At 31.7% G+C, this 12,709-nt stretch overlaps 2 protein-coding genes and 1 long non-coding RNA gene across 3 annotated transcripts in view; 2 read left to right on the top strand and 1 right to left on the bottom strand.

The window, feature by feature from the left end:
• LOC106620924 (putative sodium-coupled neutral amino acid transporter 10) overlaps positions 1-12,709 on the top strand; it is a 48,885-nt gene that overhangs the window by 14,118 nt on the left and 22,058 nt on the right. The window lies entirely within an intron of this gene.
• The window catches only part of Reg-5 (Rhythmically expressed gene 5), a 28,665-nt gene that overhangs the window by 13,104 nt on the left and 2,852 nt on the right, over positions 1-12,709 (bottom strand). The gene's annotated exons all lie outside the window — the stretch shown is intronic.
• Positions 4,480-5,089, top strand: LOC138857181 (uncharacterized). The gene is made up of 3 exons (XR_011396204.1): positions 4,480-4,613; positions 4,675-4,800; positions 4,874-5,089. It is a non-coding gene; the product is annotated as an uncharacterized lncRNA (long non-coding RNA).

Raw genomic sequence — 12,709 nt, 5'->3', positions numbered from 1 at the left:
AGCCAGTGGTTCATAAGTGCGCTGTATAGCGGTAAAATGCGGTCGGTCAGTAACCCCATTAACAAGCCAACAACACTGACCACGAGCAATAAAACGACAAAATAGCAACAAAAGATTGTGAAAAAATAAACAATATTGTTGAGTAAAAGAAAAATGAAAGACGGCACTTTTACCGCGACTTTACAACGCAATATTAAGCGAGCTGGCGTAGGATATTCGTTTGTAATTAATTACTTAAGATATTTTAATGAATTGAAGCGAAAATACAAAATAAAAGAAGTGGCAAATAAATTAATGAATACTTTTTAATGAAAAGCGGGCAATACTTTTACATTTTTTATTTTGAGCAAACGGCGTCTATATTTCTACCGCCGAAATAGCGCTTCAAATTTGATTATGAATAGGTTGTTATTTATGTTCGATGTGTCAGCGATTATTCGGCGAAAAAAGTTAATATAATCGATCGACCGTACCCTCGGCTATTTGTGAAAGTGTTAATGGTCATGGGAGGGGAAAAAATATCATGTTTTATTCAAGCCTGTGTGTAGTGTTCAACCTACTGAATTTGTAATGAAAAATTTAACTAGACGTAGAGCGCAAATTGTTGTTGTTTTATAAAGCGTTATTGATGTTGAAAACATATTTATACCCTGAATAGGCCATTTATGATTTAAACAAAATGTTGGCCAAGTGGCCACGATGGCTCCGTTTGCATATCTCCACCCGTTTTCGATGGCCCGGTGCAGCATTTTGGCTCGAATTGGAATTACTGCGCTGAATGTTGTCTCTCGAGCTCCTCGAACGTTGCTGGTTGATTGGCGTAAACCTTTGATTAGCACACCCCCAGAGAAAATAATGTAGAGGCGTTAAATCACATGATCTTGACGACCATTTAACTGGGCCATTTCTCAAAATTAACTATTCACTAAACTTTGCACGCAATATGTCTATGTTTAGACGTGAAACATGAGGCGGCGCACCGTCTTATTGGAAAAGAGGTCGTCCGCGTCGATTTCATCAAATTTCGAGGGAAACAAGTCGGTCAACATCGTGTTATAACGCTCGCTATTAATGGTAACTTCATTTCCTGCCTCATTTCGAAATAAATAAGGCCTGATGATGCCGCCATACTAATTTTTGGGGATGTAATTGTGTTTCCCGAACCACACGAAGATTTTATTCTCTTCAATAGCGACAATTTTGTTTGTTAAGAAACCATTAAGGCAGAAATTATCCTCATCTTAGAAAATTACTTTTCGATGAATTTGTTTAATATTTTTGGACAATTTTCAAGTGTTTTACTAAAGTGAAACGGGACATGATGAAATGGCAAACCTTCCTGAACACACTGACAAAATTTGACAATTCTGACACCGTTCCCACGACAGTCGGGTCTACATAACCGAAATGGACCCGGATTTTATCTGACCAAACTAACTTAACTCGCCAGAATTTGACGCTACAACAACATCAACTACAATAAAATTTGACATAATAACCAGATAAATATATTTTTATACTCTTTAATGCTACAAGAAACGCACCTGTGAAGGGTGATATAGTTTCGGTGCAGTCGAAGTTAATACCATGTTCCGACCCATACTTAACCCTTTGCACTCGAGGACTTTTTCGTTTGCGCGAACTCGAGCAACTCGAGACGATTTCGGCCGAATTAGGTCAACATTTTATAGGTACTTTAAAAACATTTATGAACAAGCAAGCATATACAAGTTATAAAGTTTCATTAGTTTAATCATTTAAAAGCCGAAAATAACAAACTTTGATAAGTATTACACTCTGTAATGCTCAAGTTCACACTTAAAATCGGTCGGGCGCCGCTCGAGTGCAAAGGGTTTATCACTGAATTTAGGCTGTTCAGTAGATTATCTCACTAATCTACTAGATTTAGCCAGATTTCGCCATACGAAAATGACAATTGTTAATCTCGTCACCAAAACGTTAACTTAAGCTATAATACCCATCACAGATCCAAAGGTTCCTTACAATAACTTGATTCCGATCTAATTTCGTGAAGATACCTCGTCAAATAAAAAAGTTTTCCATGCAAGCACTTTACTTCAATCGTTCAGTTTGTATAACAGCTATATGCTATAGTGGTCCGAAATGAGCAGCTATTTAGTGAGAAAAGAACAGGTGCAAAATTTCCGATCGATAGCTTAAAACTGTGAGACAAGTTCGCGTATATACAGTAGGACGGACATGGCTAAATCAACTCAGCTCATCATACTGATCATTTGTGTATATATAATATTTCATAGGGTCTCCGACGTTTCCTTCCAGGTGTTACAAACTTCGTGGCAAACTTAATATACCCTGTTCAGGGTATAATTAAACAAACAAATAAAATGAAAAGTGAAAAATTAAAGCAATATCCAGTAAATAAGTGAAAATGGCAGAAAATAGTAACAAGGAGAGTAATGTGGAGTGAGGCTGCCGAAGCTGATCTAATAAAGTTGTGGTGGGAAAAAACGCCTCAGCTTTGATGGGATAGGCAGTTGTAACAGTCTAGATTAGTGAATAAATTAAATGTAATTCAGTGATTGGACAAATTTTTGGTGGGAACATGATATACGATTTTTTCTTGTTTGACCAAGACGGCGACAATATGGTATCTTGCACAGTGGTTATACATTTCTCTAGGTTTAACTTATCTGGTGATTTGGCAATTTTTGCTTCAAAAAACGACATAACCCTGATCGTGATTGGAATTCCACTGATTATAGGTGTGCGAATTATTGAAAAGTGCAACACTCGAAAAAGTCGAGCCTTAAAAAGTCACTGCTGACATTTGTTCAATATTAAGATAATAGTACAGTTTTTTTTCGTAAGCGAGTGACAAAAGATATTGACTGCAGTTGTTTATGTTTAAAAATCTTCAGTATTTATTTTGTACCTTACAGAACTATATTTGAGATCGCTGAGCTAGGAAAAAATAGTCGACTTAGTAAAAAAAAAATACTTGCTTAAAGCAGAAAATGTAAAAATAGTATGTATTTTGAATTCTATATTGAGATAAAAACTATTTTAATAATAATATTTTATCTCCATATGCAAATCATACAATAACTGTTTATAATTTAAGTTTAAATCCATTAAAATGCTGTGAATTTTTCTTTATACATCTAACTAATTATGCATAGCTAAAAGGCTTGTCCAAATTGATGCGCTCAAACTGACAGTTCTCCTGCCAAAACCAATTATTGTAGTGCCACATCTACAGCTAAATTAATTATACGCCAATTTGTTACACACGAATAATTTTCTAATTTCAATTTGAAGCGCTTTTTTTCACTCAACACGTTTAATTCTTCAAGTAAAAAAGAAAAAATGTTAATAATGAAAAATACTAAAAAATAGAAATAGAATTACTGCGCAGTCGCAGAGGCATGTATGGGGAGGCGTATTAAGTGAACTCGCAAATGGTGAGAAGAAAGAAAAACATAATTATTAAAGAAAACAAACAACTAAAAATCACAGAAAACGTTCTGTCATTATTTTATAACTTTTTAGATTCTCCCATACCCGCTTGTTCTACACACAGTAATCAATTTTAATAGTTATAGGGAATCCAAATGAAATGATAATTATGCATTACTAAGCTGAGTATATCTATATAGGGAGACTTGACAGCCTGGGAATAAAAACAGCAGGTTTCAATATGTAAAGCAATAAATGTTGACTCAAGCTGGAATTGCGTGTAAAGAGCAATAAGTAAAAAATATAAGACTATTCTCGATTATTATTGGCACAAAGAAAAGCATAAAACCAAAATATATACAAATATATGTATGTAAGCATTTTTTGTGCTAATCCCTTACCATTGTCTGATTATTCCTGGAAAACGATCATATTATATATACTTAGATACAAACTTTACACACAAATATAAGTGTGAAAATATTTACATTTAGTTAACTAAGAACCTACAGTGTACACAACTTTAATCCTCATCAGTTTTTATGACCACTTGGTTAGCCTTTTGGCTTGACCAACTTTATAGCTTTTACCAATAATTTTCAATTAAGAATCGAAAAGAATTTACGATTCGTTTCTTTTTGTTTTGTTTTTTAATTCGCACTTAAGCTGAAAGCGCTTTTAAAAATATTTTCAAAAGGCAGAGAAAACAACAATTAACAATTCTAAAAGATGACCGGCGATTTTTTGGACTAATGACGACATTGTTCCATATAAAAATACCGAAGGCAATAATAATGCCTGATTTTTTATTTTTTATTTTGATATTTTAAGTTAAATATTTCAACAGCTTGCTTTGTGACTCCCTGCTGAACGTGTTCACAATTTTTGTTTTGTTTTTTGGCTTCACAATAATCGGATATAAATGAATTTTTTGTAAAGATGTCATCTTTTGATTTTAAAATCTCATATACATACGTACATATATATGTAATTATTTATTTATATAAATATATATATGTATATATTATTTAAATATTTATATTGTTTGAAAATTGGAAGCAGTAAATTTTGATCAGCTAAATAGCGGATTTAGACTGCGCCTTAAAATTGCTAATTGATTAATTTAAAGGGTAAACATTCTGTGTCCGATTTTATGTCATGCAAACATAAATTGGGTATGTATCAAGTTCTAAATTTAGATACGAAGTTTTTATCGGCAACAGTAATCCTTTACAGAAATTTTAGGCTATCAGAGTTGCCTTAAGATTTGTAGATTCTCTACTTTCCAGTTAAGAATTACCTTAAGATCGATGGCGAAGTTCGCTTACGTGAAGATCGCTCATCCTCTGCTATTATCTACTGGTAAACAACATTTTTTTATTACGTAAAATGTGATTTAATTAACCGACTCGCTCAATTTGATTTTCTTGGCTAGGTTAATGATCAGGCAACCTCTTTCCAACACTTAAAAAATACCCTAGCTTTACATTACTCGAATACCACCAACAAAATAGTACATTTGTATATTATGACGAGCCTTTGCCACGACAATTTCGTCTAGATTAATTTAGTGGAACCGAATCTACATAAATTTGGCTAGACATGGTGAAAAATAACAAATATGTTGAGAGAGTTGTCGTATGGTATTGAATGTCTGTAAATTATTTACTGCATTGTTTTCATAATATTTGTTTGCAAATATAATAGTTGAATTAACTGTTTTGTTATGCCAAAATCTTATTGAAACATTATCGATATGTTCTTATAAAAATTACAGCACATAGTATAATGACTGAAAATTGGGATATTAGGAAGCGATACGAAAGATTAATGCCGTGGTTGCTCCTAAAGCACAAATATAATTGGACGAAGGTCAACGAAACTTAACATAACATACCTTCGATGTCCATAAATTTGAAGACTCCAACTGTTTCAGTTTTCGTAATGAAAGCCAGTAGTGCCTAGAGAGACTATTTACTAGGAAATTGATAAAAATTATCATTCAGAAAATGTTTCGATTGAAATACCTAAAGTCAATGGGTCAAAATTCGAATTTCTTTCCCTGGTCAGATTTTGGTACATTTTTCATTGTTTTATTTTATTTATTTAATTTCAAAAATTACTATGTTGTAATATAATGGTCAACAACAAAGAGCGAGAGACACAGTCCGCCGTGTTCTTGGAAGGGCTTGAATTTTCCTGCTACAAGTATAAAAAAAGATTGCAATTATGAAAATCAATTAAAAGAATATTTTATTGCATATAATGAAATTTTTGATCGCTTCCCTCCCCATGAAATATTGCTGCAGGAGTTGAAATTCATCAACTTTAAATAAAGTAAGCTTGTAAAAAGGTGCTAAACTTAGCTTAACGGTATAAATGTGTTAATTTACTAAACGGTAATTTAATAGTTGTGCAATTTGTTAGGTGTATAACCACTGCTACTGCTATACATATACATACATAGCTCTACAGTTATGTTGACAGTCAACTGAAACTCGAGTGCACCTTGAGAAACTCGAGTGCACCTGGAGTAAGACTCAAGTGCAAATTGGGCGCGTGTGTGCATCCCGGAATGAGACATCATTTACACTTATTATCATACATAAGTACATATGTACATTCTTGAATGTCTCTCGAGTAAATTGCCCGCTTAATAAATTGACGCATGTTGTCGAGTATGCCCGACGGTTAATAGAAACTCTCGAAAGTCAATGAAAATTTGAAACGTTTTAAGGTTTAAAACTACAAATAAAATAGTTTGGCTATATGTACGAGTATATATTAATCTACAGCTATTTGCTTATACTCCATCTATGTAAAAAATCTACCAATAAACATATCTCACTTGGCAATCTGTTAAATTATCTTGCGGTTTTTAGTTTTCGTGACTTTACTTGTGGTATACAAACATAATATATATATATTTACGAATGAATGTATGTATTTACATATATACATTTAAGTATGTATGAATATACATATGTAGGTCCAGTGAAATAAATTATGATATCCAGCAGTTGCGGCATGTGTGACATAATAATCATCGTTTTAATTGAAACTCGAAGGTCGCACGAGCCATGTCGGCATATTTCTTTGCAATCAAACTGGGCGTCATATGACAAGTAAAATAAAAATAATACAGCTAAAAGTATGGTACATAGTTCGTCTTTACTTTCTGAGTAAGCCTAAATCTGTTATTGTTATTGCTTTTATTGTAAATAGTAATAAATCTCGTCATCTAGAAATGAAAAACCATATCTCACTTTATTCGAACGTCAAATTTTTTAAATCACTTTTTACTCGGTGATTTTTTGACTTTTGTAATAATAAGTCTTTAACCTTAATACTACTTCACAATTATTTATTGTGACCTCCATCACACTCGCACAGGGGGCAGTACCGAAGTATATATGACCAGTGGGATTTATTTTTACCGAATCATCAAAAGCAAACTACAGAGGACACGATACTACTACAAACAAAAAAAAAAGAATTAATATATATACTATGAGGGTTAATTTGCTTTATTCGCCTTAAGAACAAATATAAATGGATTCTTACTTAACCCTTAAAAGTAAACAAAAGTAATAGAGTCGAAAGTCAAATCATCAAATTTGCAAATAATTACTAGAATTCGAGTAAAGAAATTATTATGTGCATACCTTGCCATACCTAGTTTAATATAGTGATAGATCAAATTCAGTATTAGTTTAATTTTATAATAATATTAACATATATTTCCTAGTTCGAAAACTTTCGAATGTTTCAGTACTTTTTGGTGGTTGTGGAAGACAAGGTATATCTTATGTATGTTAAAAAATAAAATAGCATTTCGGTTATAGTGATAATCTGTAAGAGTTGAAAATTATGTGAACCCTTATATAAAATAAGTGTCTCATATTTTCCAAACAAGTTCAGTTCAATTGAGTATGTTTCGCAAAAAAATTTAACCAAAAGCTTAACTGCCGGTTTAGCAAACATAAATTTTTTTAACAGGGGTTAAGAGTTGATAAATTGAGGAAATCCTACTTGGAGCATGCGTTTTATAGACGAATTCAGTTCAATTAAGTATATTTCGCGAAAAAAATTAACCAGAAGTTTAACTGCCGGTTAAAATGAGTAAAAAAACCCCATTTTGGGTATAAGTTTTCCAGACAAGTTCAGTTCATTTAAGTAAATTTCGCGAAAAAAATTAACCAGAAGTTTAAAAGCCGGTTAAAATGAGTAAAAAAACCCCATTTTGGGTATAAGTTTTCCAGACAAGTTCAGTTCATTTAAGTAAATTTTGCGAAAAAAAGTTAACTAGAAGTTTAACTGCCGGTTAAATTGAGTAGTTCAGAAAAGAACTGTTAAACTTTAACAAACAAAGGAAATTCTCGCTTGTAATTCTCAAACGATTTTTTCTTCACAAAATATATATAATAACACATCTTATATTTTTGTATTTCAACAATTTTAAAACAATTTCTTTGAAAGACCTTCGAGGTGTAGTCAAAAATTATAGAGGCATTCACAAAGTGGTCGTTCAGTCGAATAAATAATCCAACTTACTGTGTTGTTGTTATTATAATTGCACAGATATTTTTTGATTAGTTTCTATTTTTTTAACAAATTAGTAAATAATTAAAAAAGACTGATGATTTTTTATAGTAATAAACTTGAATTGGCGCATCACTGTATTCTACTGACCTTTCGCTTTTTTTCGTGTGCAAAATCAACACTTCGTTATAACCAGTAAGCGAGCGTCCCTGCTGATTTCTAATATATTTATATTTAATTTGAAGACGTCAAATTGGCGCTGTGAAATATAAAGAGTCGACAGTTCGCGAATTCGCGTGTTTCACCGTTAATGGACCGGCTTAGCCGGTATGAATACATACATAAATACATAAATACATATGTATGTGCAAGCATAAACATTTTGAATTATATTATATTTGCGCTGTTTCATTTATTTGGTTTATTTTTTATCTCCCATTCAATTTTTTTAACTGTTGATTTTTCCTTTTATACAATTTTAATCTGCTTGGTTGCATTGGCATTCACCGCCGTTTTACAGTTAACGTGAAAACGGTCGCTTTATTATTGCTATTATATTATTGTTATTAGAAAATCGTTATTGTAAATATTGGCGTAAATTAGACGTGAATATATTTTTAGAAATTTCGAAGACGCGTGCTAATGCATAACTACTATAGCTTTAGTCTGTGGTTCGAAACCCGGTGGTTGGGAAAATTAAACTCTGTGAACTTATTTATTTGCTTTTATTTTTTTTACAATTTTAGTAAAAAAAATCTTCTACTTAAAGTTTATACAAAAATCGATGGTTATATATGTCTCATTTTTATAAGACAGATAGACTTGCGCCCCAATTTCGACATAAACTCAGCCTAACAACTGCCATGAATGCAAGCGCCATATTATTATTAGGGGCATTGTCAGTATAATAATAGTGTATATAATTGTACATATATATAATTACACATACGTACTTATATATAATTGTGTATATAAAATTTCCAACGTCAAGTTCAATGCAAACGTTCAGCCGTGTGGAACAATTGCCCGTTAGACAGGTGGCACGATGCAGTTATGAAAATTATATCTTTAGACAGAAATACAAACATTTATACATTGTATGTATGTGCTCGTATAATGGCAGAGTCGGCGCCATAACTGTTGTTGTGGGAGATTAAAGTTTCCTTAAGATATCAAAGAAAGTACTAGACTAGTAAGTAGTGTTCTTTTTAAAGTGTATAAAATGTTTAGTACAAAAAATCACAGAAATGTGTATAAAGTGTCCAATATTTTGGATTTTTTGGTTTAAGAATTTTATAATAATTACTTTTTGAATGGAACTTCTGTCATATAATAACCGCAACTCATAAAGATCCTTTGGTTCAATTTCGGCCAATTTCGGCAGCTATAAGCCGATCTCAAAAATTTCTTCGGCGAATGTACCGGCAATTTAAACAATAATGCTTGCCAAATTTCGTGAAGATATCTTAGAAAAAATAAGTTTTACATACAAGGACTTTATTTTGATCATCAGTTTGTATGGCAGCTATATGCAATTGTAGTCCGATCTGAACAATGCTCTCTTAGATTGTACCGTTGCCTTAAAAAATAATCCGTGTCAAATTTCATGAAGATATATTGTCAAAAAATTTTTTTTCTATATCATGAATCACATGATTTTGATCGTTTAGTTTGCGTGGCAGCTATATACTAAAGTGGTCTGATTACAGCAGTTCCAACAATTGAGCAGCTTCTTGAGGAGAAAGGGACGTGAGCAAAATTTTAGATTGATATCTCAAAAACTAAGGGACTAGTTTGCGTATATACAGACAGACATGGCTAAGTCATCATGTATATCATTAATATGTATACATATTTTATTGAGTCTCCGACGTTTCCTTTTGGGTGTTACAAACATTGTTGCAAACTTAATATGCTCTGTTCAGGGTGTTTACTTTGACAGTTATCCCTCCCTGAACTTGTGTAATACCCTATATTTAGTTTGTATTTTATTAAGCCCCGTAATATACCAAACTGATAATTTCAAGATAGATAAAAGATCTAATTGGCTGGCCCAGCTTGCAAAAAGCACCTTGAGATTTTTCCATAAATAAAAGGTCCTTTCTAGTTTTTCAGTTATAAGCCGATTATAAACAGCTAAATTGTCACTATTTGAAATTTATATGTATATGTATAGTATGTATGCATGTTCTTGGAAACCTCACTCGAGAAACTGAAATTTGAAAGTATTTGCTGGCTAGAGAGGGGGCAGCATGACCCCACGTAATAATAATTTTCAAAAATTTCCACCGTAATTGCATCTACTTGTACTATAGATATGCATACTTACACATACATACTTAGCAAAGTGCATGCCTATCTATCACATGTATATATGTTTTTTTTGTTTATATATGTAAGTATGTATGTATGTATGCAATCCTCCAATAAAAAGCTGCTATGAATCGAGTCGATGGCAATGACAATGCTGACGCTACCTTGGCATTGGCGCTTTGTGTAACGCGGCGATAGAAAACGCCGTTGCTTTATTGTGAGTATATGTATATTTATTTAATTGTATGTACTATATATAGGTGTGTGTGTGTGTGTATGTCTATTTATAGTATGCATGACTTTGCCGCCATTGCATTCTTCTCAAGTAATTTAGGTCTATTTAGCACAAAAAAACGATAAGTCGATTCGAGTTCAATGATAAAATCAGCAACAACACAACAAAAACAAAAACACCAGTCAAACGTTAAATCCAGTCTGACTACTCTATTCGGCGGCAATTCAAATGCACAAGCAATATTAAACTCAAAAGCCACTTAAATACAAATCGAATGCTGTACAAACTGTATGCCAATATGAGTGATATCATTATTTCGAATGCATAAGGCTGAAGACGTATTCCGATTATGTATATATTATATTATATGTGTGGACAACGCTTAACGGTTCAACATGTTATCTGCTGTTGCCTAAACCATTTCGTTCCGATACATTTAGCATAATCAAGTGGTGAATAGCCCCGTATGCGAGATGCAAACATATTCAAAATGCGATAGTCAAATTAACTGCTATTCGTAGCGAGCGCCTTGCACTTGTGTATAATCGCCATATGTACATATAAAAATATGTACCAGTTGATTTTTATTGTTGTAATTGGTTCAATATTTGCATTTGAATGGCTTATTGATAAACAGCACCGAACAAACCGGCAATGCGAAGGTGCATATTTAATGATTTACATATATAAATATTGTATATATTCATATGTTTATGTAAATCGCGTCAGTGTAGCGTTATAACATCAGTTTTTGGCCTAATTTGCATTTTTCATGCAATTTTTCATTATGATAATATACAAAATAATTCACGAGCAGTAGCGTTAACCTTATCATCGTACGATTTCTTGCTCTATATGCTTAAGAATGTATCGCACAGTTAAGACAGTTAAGGTCTCTAGCTGTGCAAGGCTCTTTGTATGCCGGGTACTCGTAGTAAGTTGTGTTTTTTCATGGGGTCAATCGTGAGGCTTAAAGACGTCTTCGGCGCTGCCTTCTTGACCTTATGCCTTTTTAATTCTATTAATATATGCCGAGATTTATGAATTATTAATAATTGGACAGAAAATGCAGCAATAATATGTTATATGCAAATTTAGGGTCAACACTCGCTTACGTTCGTTTTTGATTAAATTAGATGAGTTATTGATGAAGAATGCAAATAAATATCATAAAGATGTTTCAGTTCAAGCGCAACGACATTTGTTATTGGTTAATTCCATATTGAAGTTATTTTATGCATTTTATTATTATTTAAATTAATGAAGTGGCGTCTACACTTTGCTTAACGACTTGTCGCGCTTGTCATGTGATCTAATTAACATTAACTAACAAAGGATGTTAAAGATATAGATATTAAATGCAGTTTTTTCATGTATAAGAGCATTGAATGAGATACTTTTTTATGTGACAAATGTAATTAGCGGCTTAATATTGCCCGCCGAGAGTATTCACCTATTGAAAAAAGCGGTTATCTAATTTTAGAATTTGCTGCAGTCGATGTACGAATGCATAATCAGATTGAGTGACTGTTAATAAAAAATGTGAACCTCGAAAAATGGTTATTTATTTGTATTATTTATTACTCCACATATTTGACCCCAAAATCAAGCGGTACAATGGAAACTAAACTTGTTATTATCATACATTTTATACTAATAACAAAATGGCATGAATTAGATTAAGGATTGGATACTCTTCCCATAAACTTTCTGGTTGGCTCTTTTCTGTTCACAAATTTGGTAAAATTCCTCGAAACAAATTTTATGTTGGCTAAATTTTATAATTGGCCAATTCTAATTTTGTCCTTATATTAATAATATTATTTAAAAAAGAAGCTACTTTTCTAAAATATTTTACAACATTTAAAAAAAATTTAATTAAATAAAAATCAAATTATTTTTTAAATTTAAGTTCTTATTAAAAATTTCATGAATATTATTTAAAAGAACAAAAAATATTAAAATTAATTGTTTTTGTATTATATGTATTTACAAGTATATATATTTTTAATTTAACAAAGAACTTTATTTTAATAAATTATTTATTATTTTTTAAATCTTAATTTTAATACTTATTACAGGTTTGGTTTAATTTTCATTTTTAATAAAGATTTAAATTTATTTATTATTATATTATTTTCTTTAATTTTTAATTAATTGTAAATTTATTTTGATATTTAT

Source organism: Bactrocera oleae, chromosome 4, assembly GCF_042242935.1.
Source record: "Bactrocera oleae isolate idBacOlea1 chromosome 4, idBacOlea1, whole genome shotgun sequence".
NCBI lineage: Eukaryota > Metazoa > Arthropoda > Insecta > Diptera > Tephritidae > Bactrocera > Bactrocera oleae.
Note: the sequence above shows the minus strand (reverse complement) of the source record. Positions and strands in the feature narration are given on the sequence as shown.